We start from the raw sequence: 14,176 nt of genomic DNA on the forward strand, positions 1-14,176 counted from the left end.
TTTTGGCTTGTGATGTCAGAGCTCAGGTGTCAGGTCAGGGCTTCAGGGGTTTCTGTGACAGTGGAGATCCCTTAGGCATTCCATATATATATATATATATATATATATATATATATATATATATCCTGTTGTTTGTTTGTTGAGCTGGTTCAGGATACAGTGGTGCCTCGCAAGACGAAAAGAATCCGTTCCGCGATTCTCTTCGTCTAGCGGTTTTTTCGTCTTGCGAAGCAAGCCCATTGACAGCTTAGCGGATTAGCGCTATTAGCGGTCTAGCGGCTTTTAGCAATCAGCTGTTAAGCAGCTTATCAGCGGAACAGCTGATAAGCGGCTTAGCGGCTTAGGAAAGGGGGGAGCGGGAAAAAACCGTGGGAACTCGCAAGATTTTTTCATCTTGCGAAGCAACCCCATAGAGAAATTCGTTTAGCGAAGTGCCTCCAAAACGGAAAACCCTTTCGTCTAGCGGGTTTTCCGTCTTGCGAGGCGTTCGTCTTGCGGGGCACCACTGTAGTTACAGCTAGACCTAGATACTGGCTACTTGATTCAGGGCAAAAATAGGACAGTTCCCCCTTTAGGTCAGCAAGGCTAGAATCTTAGATCTAATGAGTACTTCTATAATCTCTCGATTCTTATGAGGCACTAACAAATTCTAATTAATTTCCTGCACAATCATGATATAGAAGTCATTACTTTCATAAAGTCTGTGGAAAACCAATGCTTCCCAATGAGGTGAAGAACTAAGAAAACAAATAAGAACTAAGAAAACAAATACTCCAAAGAAATAAAGATTATACAAACCACACTGGACAAGGCAGAACAGGAAAAGATGTGACCATTCAAACACATATTGCCTTTTCTATGTCAGGAAATGCATTGTGGTAACAAAGACTAGGTTGCAAAGGGGACCTACTACATTCCGTCTTACAACCAGCAATAAATTAAAAGGTTAATGGGGAAGAAGAAAAAATCCTCCCTCTGCCTCTGAAAACTATGGAGGCAGTTGAAATCTTATAGTCTGCACTGGTATCCATGAAAACAAATATTAGCTTATGTACTGTCTCCATCTTTCATAATTATACCTTTGGCATCACAGAAATGTCTCCTTCCAAAAAGTACACATACATGAATACTCATCTCCTCAGAGTCTCTCCAATTTTTTTCTGGATTTGTTGTTTTGGAAGTGAAACAATAAAAAGCAGTCAATGACATTATAGGTAAAGGTAAAGGGACCCCTGACCATTAGGTCCAGTCGAGACCAACTCTGGGGTTGCGGCGCTCATCTCGCTTTATTGGCCGAGGGAGCTGGCGTACAGCTTCCGGGTCATGTGGCCAGCATGACTAAGCCGCTTCTGGCGAACCAGAGCAGCGCACGCAAATGCCGTTTACCTTCCCGCCGGAGCAGTACCTATTTATCTACTTGCACTTTGATGTGCTTTCGAACTGCTAGGTGGGCAGGAGCAGGGACCGAGCAACAGGAGCTCACTCTGTCGTGGGGATTCGAACCGCCGACCTTCTGATCAGCAAGTCCTAGGCTCTGTGCTTTAACCCACAGCGCCACCCGCGTCCAATGACATTATAGGAAGTTATTAATTTCAATTACAGTATCACAGCTCAGTGAGCACTCAAGGCTTGACATACTTTTCCTTAGAAAATCAACTTACTCTCTCAGACCAATAAGAAGTGTTTAGAAAGTGAAAGTACACATTACAAAAAGCTCCTCCATGGGAACATTGCCCTACAGCAACTTATCAGCTATTAAATTAACACAGCATTTATTTCTTATGGTCTGGATATTTGTTAACCCTGACTTTGTACTTTCACTTTAAGTGGAAATTAAATCCCCTGATATTCTGATTAGAATGGGCTAAATCAAGGACATTGTCTGTTCAAATGTACCTCCTATCTCCCAAAAGCAAACCTTATTTACACGTAGAATGGCAATTTTAAACATTAAAGAGCAAAGGTTGTATCCAAGTGTCAATCACCACTTTGTCCTAGAAAGCAGTGCCCCCCAGAGGTAAATGTTTATCATCATTTAGCCCTATTAGGTTTCTGCAGATTGTAAACCTCTTCGCTTCCTGTCCAATTCAATGTGCCGTGTGCTGGCTGAGGCTTATGGAAGTTCTAGTCCAAAACATCTGAATGGCACCAGGTCGACTCATGCCATAAAATACTGTTTAAATTTGGGGTATAAATAACCTTTTTTCCAACATTGCTAACACCTTAAATTGTCAGGCTAGCTTACACTGACAATTTATATTTGATGGAGTAACCATACAAACCAATTACCGTATTTTTTGCTCTATAAGACTCTCTTTTTCCCTCCTTAAAAAGTAAGGGGAAATGTGTGTGCGTCTTATGGAGCGAATGCAGGCTGCGCAGCTATCCCAGAAGCCAGAACAGCAAGAGGGATTGCTGCTTTCACTGTGCAGTGATCCCTCTTGCTGTTCTGGCTTCTGAGATTCAGAATATTTTTTTTCTTGTTTTCCTCCTCCAAAAACTAGGCGCATCTTGTGGTCTGGTGTGTCTTATAGAGCGAAAAATACGGTATATATTTTGAACCATAATCCTACTTTAGGGCAGGAGTGGGAAACCTGTGGCTCTCAATATGTTGCGGGTCTCCCAACTCCCATCATCTCTGACCCAGATTGGCTTGGGATGATGGGAGTCCAGTGCTTTAGGAGGCCATGCCTCTTGATAATCCATTCTTGTGTTGACACAACTTTATACAGTCACATACACACATACTCACAGAGCTCATCCCTTCTGTACAAACTTTTCAGAGCTACGTTAAGAACAATGTAAATCCTATAGATCCCTTTCCAACGGTGGTTGGTTATTGCAACCAAACTAGAATACTCTACTATTATGGTGTAGCATCAATCAGTTTCATACTGTACAGTCCTCTTTCAACATCATATTCTCCAAATAGTCACATCTTATTTATACCTCCCAATTTGAACCATGAAACCCACTTCAGAATCAAGGGTGAAGTTCTGTGAAATGGTTTTTTTAAAGCTGCTAATAGGAGAATGGGGAGAAACTCATTTCCGTATTTATTATATTAGAACTGGAACTGCAGATTTAGTACCAAAATGTTAAGAATTCAAATACCCCAGTTCAGCTTAATATTTACACACACTCCACCACCCTGCTAGTTCTTAAAATGCACCATTCTCAGCCTCCTGTGATCTGTGGGGTTTGCAAGACTGGCTGGTTGTGCTGGTGTAGACAGACTAAGAGTTAGGAGACAACAGGAAGACTGAACCAAAACAAAAGGGGAATGTAGACCAAGAGGCCATGGAAGAGAGCATGGGAGGAGAGTTTTGAAGCAGTAGTGATCATGGGAAGCTCTGGTGCAATGATGCCATTACATAGCATTGTCAGTGAAGACAATTCAACATGATGCCCTTTGCAGAAGAATGCCTTTCCTGAGACAGCAGCAATGAATGGCAGATTTGGGGGTCATGCCCAAAGGCACTACTCCAATGAATGTTTCTTTGCCCACTATGCAAGCTGTTTGCTGCTTCTAGTGGAAACACAGTGATCCAAATTCCCCAGTAGTAGCCTTCAAAGTAGCCTTTCCCCCTTTTGATGATGCACAGGCATTTATTTGCACAACTTCAATTCTCTCAAACCTGGCTGACCTCTGCTTTTCAAAAGCGCTAGGTAACAGCTCCTCAGCATCTTTTCCTAGTCCCAGCATGGGAAGGGGTGGATGATGACACTGAAACTGGTGCCGAGCTCCAGTTTCCATTCTCATTCATGCTTTTATCTTTGCTGTCAGAACTATAACCCCGGTGCACCTGCTTCATGACCCAGAAAGCTGTCTGCAGACAAATGCCGGCTCCCTTGGTCCAAAAGTGAGATGAGCACCGCAACCCCATAGCCGCCTTTGACAGGACTTAACAGTCCAGGGGTCCTTTACCTTACCAGTCTGAACAGAAAGAGAAGGTTCTGTTGTCTACCTTTGCCAATATGTAGGTGGGTGGCAATTCCTGGTGCCTTTCCCACAGAGGGAGGGAGCTGCACCAGCTTCTCAAATAAGGATACTTTAATCCAAACCCAGATATATTTTGCATGTACCTCATGATCCAGTCACAAAAGCACAAGCCCCAATAATCCCACACAAAGATGCAAGTTCCACTGATGCAAGTTTCAATTGATGCAGTTTTCCCTATAGTGATATGTTCAAACCTGTTCATTTACCTCAGGCACCCAATACATACATATAAACATCATTGAAAGCACACATCACCAGTTCTCATCCATGCTGAATTTTGCTTTCTATCCTGTAAGTACAGTAATGGATTTCTCACTCTATACTGGGAGAAGGAGTTCTGTTAAAAACACTTCCACTGCTGTGGGTAGAATTTTTACATCCTTGCCGCTATTCACACACAATAACACAATCGCCAAGTGAGAAAGAAGAAAATATAAACAGCACCTAAACAGAACCACATTCCATTATTCTGTATTATTTAATATGGAATAACTATTATTTTATGGTTCTGTATTCAATCACTAAAAGTAATGTCACTCTGGGAATATTTTACTGAAAGCAGTACAGCATACAGTGGTGCCCCGCAAGACAAATGCCTCGCAAGACGAAAAACCCGCTAGACGAAAGGGTTTTCCGTTTTTTGAGGCGCTTCGCAAGACGAATTTCCCTTGCGAGTCTTGCGATTTTTTTTGCTTTTTTCTCCCTTTTTCTAAGCTGCTAAGCCGCTAATAGCCACTTAGCCACTAATAGCACTAATCCGCTAATAGGGTTGCTTCGCAAGACGAAAAAACCGCTAGGCGAAGAGAATCGCGGAACGGATTCTTTTCGTTTTGCGAGGCACCACTGTATTTTTTAAAAAATGACACATGCACTGAAATTCAGGAAATTCATGCTTATCACTCTGGTGCATTAAAGAGCACATGCTTGAGGAGAAGCCACTGCCCTCCCATACTTCACACATCCTGCTTATTGTGTGAAAGATAGAGGTCTAGAGGGCTAATCTTCAGCCTCCAGAACAACTACTGCTAATGTCTCAAGAGCCTCCATTATCTCCATTGCTCCCTGTAGCTGCTCAGCTCCACTACATTTCATTTATTAGACTTATTAGTTCCTTGTCACCCAGAGGTCTCCAAGCATCTGACAGAAAAAGAAAAAATATATATACAATACCAGGGGAGGGGGGAATCATATAATACATTAATATTTCATATAAATTCCATTAAAAAATACCAAAATAATAAAGCAATACTCATGGGAACTGGGTGTGCAAAAACCCACTAATAGTTAGTTGCCCTGTATTTTGAGAGTGCTCATTTTCATGCTGTGCTGCCTGTATAACCAACCAGACAACCCACACACCAAAAGTGCAGAACCAAACATGGCTTCTGTTCCAACAGGCCCTCTTGCTCTTTTACTGTGCAGTTATGCAGAGAAAAAACAAAATGGTGATACTTTTGGTGGCGAAGCAAGGTGTTCTATGAGGTATTTTGGGGTCTCTCCAGTACCAGTTAAGGACAACTGACCTAAAAAGCTGTTTGGTAGCCAGAGTGAAAAAGGCTCCACCAGGTAATCTACTTGGCAAAACGAGGTGAATCAAAATTAAGTGGAGGCAATTTCTTCAGGATAGGTATGTGCCAAATCAAGTGCAACATATTGTTTTCACCTGGTGTTTTGTGTCCTACACTTCAAAAGCGGGGTGTCAAGGCACCAAATCAAGGTCATAGGAAGCTCCTGTGGGAAATTCGTTTAGAATTCCCTATTGCAAAACATAACTCCAAAACGTATTAAACAATCAGAAGCTAGTTCAAAAAATATATAATTGTTATAATATAATTGCACCGAATATACTACATTTTTATATTATATATAAAAAATATATAATTGTTATTATATAATTGCACCGAATATACTACAAGTGCACTTTGACAAGACAGCAACTGAGCAGGGATTGACCATTCGCCACTTCTTATTCAAAATTATCCTCTAGTAAAAATAGCTACCGCACAGCAAATAGCTTAGAGAAATTGGAATGGCTTCTAAATCCCACTAGTTCCTCTGCCTTTGAAAGGCATGGCAATACTCTTTTGGTCAATTTTTCCATGGCAGGTTGGGATGGAGGCTGCACTCCTATCATGACATATCCAAACCCCTCACCTCCTACATAGTTAACACGGATGATAGAGTTGTGACTCACCTCAAGCTCAGGAATAGGAATGACAATGTCTCATGGTAAGGAGAGGGGAGGACTAGCAAGCCTGCTAGTCCATGCAGAATAGAGAAAGCTCCAGGCATGCACATGTATGCTTTAATTAAACACAAATTAAGGGAAGGCAAGTTCCAACCCTGCTCCAAAACAGAGCAAGGAAAACAGCAACACAGTATGGGTAAGAGATTCCTCTGGCATCTTAAAGGCGAATCAATTCATTCTGGCCTAAGATTTCATAGGCCAGAGTCCAGTTTAACAGATGCATGACAAGGCACCTAAGCGAGTGGGTGGGTGAGTAGGTAGAATGCACAAGTGTGTTTATTTTATACATGCATCCTCAGTACATAGAAAAGAAGAATGTTGGTTGTGTTAGGTTTTTGGCCAAACTCAGCATGGCCAACAACCCACCCAACGTGACGGTACATAGAGTAGAAAAGCACACAGAACTGAACCAAGAATTTGTCAGTATAACCCTAAATTGGAGTTTGGCGAGTCCCAAGCCCTACTAGGCAGTGACCATTTTAGCTTTGATCAGGCTTCACACAGGCGTGCAAGGTAAGCGACTCAACACTCGCTCCGGACTCGTATCTGTGCACCTTGGCTCCCCTTTGCAGCTGATGGGAGAGAGAGAGAGCTGGAATAAACTTGGCAATGTGGTCAAGTCGGGGAAGAAACACAAGATCCCAAGCAAGGCGGGGAAAGTTCCTCAAAGAGCCCCCCCAACCACCCTCTTCTTCGCCGCCCCCCCCGCCCCCCGAGGCGTTGCAAGAAGAGCATGCGCTCGCTGGGCAAATAATGGGTGGGTGGGGGACAGTGAGGCGCTCAATGGAGCCGGAGGGAGGGGGGCGCGACGCAGGAAAGGGAGTTGAATGGAGCCCAATGGAGGAGGAGTTCAATGGAGGCTTCCCGGGCTGGGCGGGAAGGAGACCCCCGCCCGGCAGGGAGGCGAAAGGGGACGGAGAGGAGGAGGAGGAGGAGGGCGTCGGCAGCAGCAGCAGCCGCCTGGCCATCCCTGCGGGCCTGGGCGAGCCGGCTGAGGGAAGGCGCTGCTCGCTCGCTCGCCCACACGCCGCCGGTGCCCCGGCAGCCGCCTCCGCCGCCGCCCTCGACTCACCTGGTGAGGAGACGCCAGAACGCGGCGAGGAAGCCGAGCTGCCCCGGCCCGCCGCCGCCGCCGCCGCCGCCTCCCTCCTTTCCTCGCCCGCCTCAGCCCGCTCGCTTCAGCCGCTCTCATTCAGCACCGGCGGCCGCTTATCCTCTGAGGGGAGGGAGGGAGGGGGAGGAGGAGGAGGCGTCTCCCGGCGCACGCGCGCACGCGCGCACGCACGCGCACGCTCCCCCCCCCCCCCCCGCGGAAAAGGGAGAGAGAGAGGGACGCATGCGCGCGCGTCTTTCCCTCCTGGAATTCTGCGGGATGGGAAAGAGGGAGGGAGGAAGGGAAGGAAGCGCGCAGGCGCGATCCGCCCGGCCCGTGTTGTTAAGGCCCCTTTAAGAGGCTTGTGTAACGGCGGCGTTAGGGGAAAGCGGGCTCCGATTGGTCGCTCCCGCGAGAGAGCTCCCGCCCACCGCGAGGAGTTAACGGTCACAATGGCGGCCGCCAACGGCCCCGGAGAGAGAGAGAGAGAGAAGCAGCGGAGGCCGGGCGGGCGCTCGCTTCTCCCGGAGGAGGATGGAGAAAGGTAGGTGAGATGGGGGCGGAGGAGGAGGCCCCCAATGTGTCCGGGTTTATAAACTCCCTTTGTGTAAAAGACAAGTACCGTGGTACCTCGGGTTAAGTACTTAATTCGTTCCGGAGGTCCGTTCTTAACCTGAAACTGTTCTTAACCTGAAGCGCCACTTTAGCTAATGGGGCCTCCTGCTTTTGCCGGGCCGCTGGGGGACAATTTCTGAAGCAAAGTTCTTAACCTGAAGCACTATTTCTGGGTTAGCGGAGTCTGTAACCTGAAGCGTATGTAACCCGAGGTACCGCTGTACTTCTGACAAGACAGAAGTACTGTTTTTGGGGGACAGGAGGCGGGCAGGTGTGGAGGATTCCCTGGTCCTGAATGGGGTAACTGTGCCCCTGAAGGACCAGGTGCGCAGCCTGGGAGTCATTTTGGACTCACAGCTGTCCATGGAGGCGCAGGTCAAATCTGTATCCAGGGCAGCTGTCTACCAACTCCACCTGGTACGCAGGATGAGACCCTACCTGCCCGCAGAGTGTCTCGCCAGAGTGGTGCATGCTCTAGTTATCTCCCGCTTGGACTACTGCAATGCGCTCTACGTGGGGCTACCTTTGAAGGTGACCCGGAAACTGCAATTAATCCAGAATGCGGCAGCTAGACTGGTGACTGGGAGCGGCCGCCAGGACCACATAACACCGGTCTTGAAAGACCTACATTGGCTCTCAGTACGTTTCCGAGCACAATTCAAAGTGCTGGTGCTGACCTTTAAAGCCCTAAACGGCCTCGGACCCAGTATGCCTGAAGGAGCGTCTCCTCCGCCATCGTTCTGCCCGGACACTGAGGTCCAGCTCCGAGGGCCTCCTGGCGGTTCCCTCATTGCGAGAAGCAAAGCTACAGGGAACCAGGCAGAGGGCCTTCTCGGTAGTGGCGCCCGCCCTGTGGAACGCCCTTCCAGCAGATGTCAAAGAGATAAACAACTACCAGACTTTTAGAAGACATCTAAAGGCAGCCCTGTTTAGGGAAGTTTTTAATGTTTAATAGGTTATTGTATTTTAGTGTTTTGTTGGAAGCCACCCAGAGTGGCTGGGGAAACCCAGCCAGATGCGTGGGGTATAAATAAATTATTATTATTATTATTATTATTATTATTATAGTATAAAAACCGTTTATTTTAATTTTTGTGTGTGTTCCAGACCTTGTTGGGGTCTTTCTCAGCTAAGCTGCGAGCTCGCCCTTCGCCTTGTTTCTTACATCTTTCTTTGAAACTGAGCTTCACTTTTCTCCCTGCAGATGTTGGGCTCGCATTTAAGGAAGCTGCGGAGAGAAACAGGAGGAGGAGGCCCCGAGTTCCGTCTTGTGGGAAGGATGCTAAGCGAGCCTTGACCTGGATGGATGGACCTTGTCTTCCCTTTACTGGGCGTGGGCTGATGGGGTACCTTGGCTCTGCCAGTGCTCTGAAGAATGTGCACTAAAGCACAGGCCATCTCCTCTTTGTTCTGGACACTGATGACTGGCTCCAGAACAGAGCATAACATTGTGTAGTTGTTGGTCACAAACTCTGCAAACTCTTTGTATTGCTCCATGGGGACGATGGTTATAGTCTGGTAACGGCATTTTATCCGTATGGATGGGCCTGTTTTCCCTTTATTGGGCGTGGGAGTACTGATGGGGTACCACTTCTCCACGAATTGCCGACCAGTCACAGCAGCTATGGGGATGTTGACCAGACCCACATAGTTGTTCTTGTCCTTTTTCTTCTTCTTTTCAACATCTTTATAGATGTGGACGGTGATGCTATGGGCAGGTGGAAGGCCAAAGAATTCAAAGTGCTCTCCCTAGAAGATGTTGCCGTTTTTCATTTTGCTGGTTGTGTGGGCAAATGAGGTATCGTCCATGCACAACAGCCCCGGGTGTCATCGCTGAGAGGGGTGACCTTTGGCGCGCCACCTGCCCGCGGCTCCCATGCCTCCCCGAGCTGTCAAAATGAAGGGGAAAGGCTGCCAGCAAAGCAGCGCTGGCAGTGTGGCACCACACTGCCGGCGCTGCTTTGCCGGCGGCCTTCCTCTTTCGTTTTGACAGCTCGGGGGAGGCTTGGGAGTCGCGGGCAGGTGGCGCACCCAGGGGTGACATTCTTTGGAAGGCTGGCCCTGGCCTTCCAGAAGGCAGTACCTGGCTTGCAGCGCCCAGAGTGGCGCTCCACTTCTCCCAACGTTCCCAGAGGGCTATGGAGGATGATGACTGGAGAATGGTAGGTTAGATGGGAGTGGGGCAAGTGAGGAAGTGTTGGTGACAGGGAGGGGGCGGGAGGCGGAGATGTGGGATGGTGGGTAGGGGTGCCCTGAATGTGTCTGGGTTTTTGTAACCTGGAGTATGGCAACCCTAAACTGCATTTACTTCGCATTACCCTCAAGATAACAAGTTGTTTTAAATTGTGCCTCATGATTCACTGCTCCCCTTGTGAAGTGCTAATAAAATTAGCAGGCTCAGCTTACATCGTATTTTGTGTGTGTTTGTGTGTGTTTTTGTGTGTGTGTGTGTACAGTCCATAAATAGTGTTTTCCTAGGACCTTTAATAAAGCTTAAAAATAATGAGGCTAAAATACAGAACTATATACTTTTCTTGTTTTTAAGATTTAGAAATCACAATAGTGTATGATGAGACTGAAACACTTTCCTTGTTTTAATGAAATGTCTTAGTAGATTCTACTTATTAAAAAATGACAGACATTTTGGACAGACGTTAGCAGTAATTATATCCATGGCATGCTATTAGGAAAATATACTGCCCCACCAGTGTTTTGGCTTTTAAAAAAATTACAGGATATTGCCATAATCAGTCTTTTTAAAAATATATTGAGGTGAGGGATAATTGTAACAATTCAAAACAGGTTTATTTAGAAGTGGTCTATGTTTACTTTCATTTAGATTTAGTCTGCCTTTTAGCCCAAGAAGGCTGAGTACCCTACACAGATCAGAATGCTAAAATTTGATCTCATGTTGCCCCTCTTTAATTTTAAAATACCCTTTTTTGAGTCTCTCCTTGTATTACCATATGTTTTGTATGTCTTGTGACATTTAAACACTTAATAAAAGCAATGCAGGGATGCGGGTGGCACTGTGGGTTAAACCACAGAGCCTAGGACTTGCCGATCAGAAGGTCGGCAGTTCGAATCCCCGCGACGGGGTGAGCTCCCATTGCTCGGTCCCTGCTCCTGCCAACCTAGCAGTTCAAAAGCACGTCAAAGTGCAAGTAGAAAAATAGGTACTGCTCTGGTGGGAAGGTAAACAGCATATCCGTGCGCTGCTCTGGTTCACCAGAAGCAGCTTAGTCGTGCTGGCCACATGACCCGGAAGCTGTACGCCGACTCCCTTGGCCAATAAAGCGAGATGAGCGCCACAACCCCAGAGTCGGTCACGACTGGATCTAATGGTCAGGGGTCCCTTTACCTTTACTAAAAGCAATGCAATAGTATATATAAATGGATGGAAATTTTCTCAACGCCTGGTAAAAAAGACTTTGGAAACTACAAAGATTGGTCAAATAAAAATTGGCCATTCTGTGTCAAAAATATGTACATAGCCCTTTCAAATGTAGATGTATTTTCACTGAGGTGGGGAAATTGTAATTAAGCATCTCATTTTGGGCACATTTTGTCCAATTTTCAGCCTGGCCTGTCTCCTGCTGAAATCAGTGTTTCATTTTGCTTGGAAGTAAATCCTGCTGATTCTTCCCAACATATGGACACAATGTTTCCCCAGATTAGCATCTCAGCTCTGAGCTCTTTCAATTGCTCATCCAATAGTTGCCAGATTATACCAACAATCAGTGAGGTGTTCAACAGCGTCCTTTTCATATTGGGTTCTTTTTGTCTCCCCCTTAACACTGCCTTGAAAACTTGTGTCTGTCTCTTTAAACAGTGCATTCTGTTCTCACACCAATGGATTCAGTTTCACTTTTCTAACTAGCACCACACAGATAGACAGTTAAAAGTAATATAAGATGAAGGTATTTGACAAACCAGAGCATCCTTATCCATTTGTAAACTTTCTTAATCACCAGTAATTAAGCTAAGCTTTTTGCTTTGTTTTTCAGCCTGTTAATTAATGCTGCTTATTATGCCAGCAGCCAAATTGCCTTCTGGGTAATAATTAATTGGCAGATAGATCACCCAAGTTGTAATTGCTTCCCATCTCAAAAACAGTTAAAATAAGGAAGGTTTTTTGCTGATCTGATGCCCTGAAGGCTAACACTGAGAACTATTGTGTTGTGTCTGGGTACAATGGGGGTTCCTCTAAGACCCTCCTCCGCATCTGAAAACTTATTGTCTCAGGTGTGAGAATGGCTTCCATCAGGTCATGTAAGGTTATCCCTTATCTCCCTATCTTCAAAGAGGGAGTGGGACACCAAGATCTTCATCTTGGCTATCATAATTTTTTCTGCTCACAGAAAAAAAAAGCGCTGACCGCCAAAAACTAGTCAGCCATCTCTGCTCCCCAAAAGTCAACTCCATACTCCTAATATATGTGTAATATTTGCACACTTTTTGTTTGAGAACTGCACTGCAAAATCTGGAGAATACAGAGAAAAGTTGTGTTTAGTTTCCCATATGGTTTGGGGGAATGCAAATTAGGCTTGAATTAAAAGGTGGGCTGAGTCAGATTTCTCCCCCATCTTTAGCTGCAACTGATGAATACACATGCATGAATCAGCTATCAGCTCAGTAATGAGTTCACTGCCATCAAGTGTATGTCTAATCAACATATTTTCACATGACACCCATGAGGGCTGTTTGTGCCCAGAATGTATAACAAATTGGCCTTGTGTTATTTTTGTGAATAATGCCCCACAGAAAAATAGTTGTCAAACAAACTTGCAGAGAGAGGCATCTCTGAAGGCATACGCTGTATACATAATGGACTAACGGAATTATGTAAAATAGGATTTATGAACTATCTGTAAAGGCAAGATTCCAAAGACAACTGTTCTTGCCAATTGTACATAGCAATGGATCGCCATTTTAAGTAAACAAAGTAAAGATTGTGTCTGCCACAAGAATTCTAGAGATTTATCCTCCAAGCTCTTCAATATAAATGCATCTGTCCTTTTGCTTAAATCCTTACCATCTGTTCTCCTATACTGTTACAGTCTCAAGCAGTGATTAACCAGCTACTGTGGAAAAACACCTGTTCCTTTAATTCATGGTCATGGCTAGTTATTAATTTAAAGTAAGCTATGACTTGCTTAGAATTTTGAAAATCAGTATGAAAACCCAATTTATATAATACATCAGACAACAGAACTGCAGGTTATACAGGTTGCAGAACTGCGGTTGAGTGGTATAATTAATTCGAGACAGACAGTCTCTGGCAAGAACTTTCACCCTTCGCTCTTCAATGTGTGTGGCATAGTATTATCATTTGGGTCCATGATATCAACTCCATTCCACTTTTTCAGAGCTCTTCCTTTCCACTCTCCCACTGTGTTTTTGCTTAATTTCCTCCCTCCCTTCCTGAAATCATTCAGTTGATTCAGCTGCAATGAAACCAAGTGCTTGTAACTTGATTTGGACTTGGGACGTAGCATTGTAATTGTCACAGCTGTCTCCTACAATCAATTGTATGGACCCCAAATAGGAAAATAATCAACTGTTATAAGAATCCAGTTCTCTTAGCTTCCATTCCCTAAAGTTAGACAACGTACTTTGCACACAAGCTGATGAAAGGTTGTGATCTAATGCTCTGATCAGAGGTGCCAACTTGAATAAAATATGGGGGGGGGGCAGGCAGTTTGCTTTTTTCAGGGGGTACTCATGGGTATGCATTACCGGCACCTCTTTTTTGTTGTCAAAAGTGTGGCACTTACTGTAACAACTTAATAAAGAGGACTGGCAACTATTTTTCTATTTAAAGAAGTACTGGGGGCAAGTAATGCCCCGCCCTTCATAATCGATCACAAGATGTGGCACATGCACACCGTTTGAATGGCAATGTCCATCAGCTTTGTGGAGGGGCAGCCCCCTCGAATATTTCATTGGGGTGGGGCGAAGGGACCTGATAATAGTAATAGTAATAGTAATAGTAATAATAATAATTTATTATTTCTACTCCGCCCATCTGGCTGGGTTTCCCCAGCCACTCTGGGCGGCTTTCAGCAGAACATTAAAAGCAGAATAAAACTTCAAACATTAAAAACTTCCCTAAACAGGGTTGCCTTCAGATGCCTTCTAAAAGTCAGATAGTTGTTTATTTCCTTGATATTTGATGGGAGGGTATTCCACAGGGCGGGCGCCACTACCAAGAAGG

General features: G+C 45.3%; 1 long non-coding RNA gene across 1 annotated transcript; it reads left to right on the top strand.

The window, feature by feature from the left end:
* The first annotated feature begins 1,084 nt into the window (after positions 1-1,084).
* Positions 1,085-1,969, top strand: LOC307219023. The gene is made up of 2 exons (XR_013840268.1): positions 1,085-1,214; positions 1,580-1,969. It is a non-coding gene; the product is annotated as an uncharacterized lncRNA (long non-coding RNA).
* Positions 1,970-14,176: the final 12,207 nt, after the last annotated feature.

The sequence above is a fragment of the Podarcis cretensis genome (genome assembly GCF_951804945.1).
Source record: "Podarcis cretensis genome assembly, chromosome: 6".
Classification (NCBI taxonomy): Eukaryota; Metazoa; Chordata; class Lepidosauria; order Squamata; family Lacertidae; genus Podarcis; species Podarcis cretensis.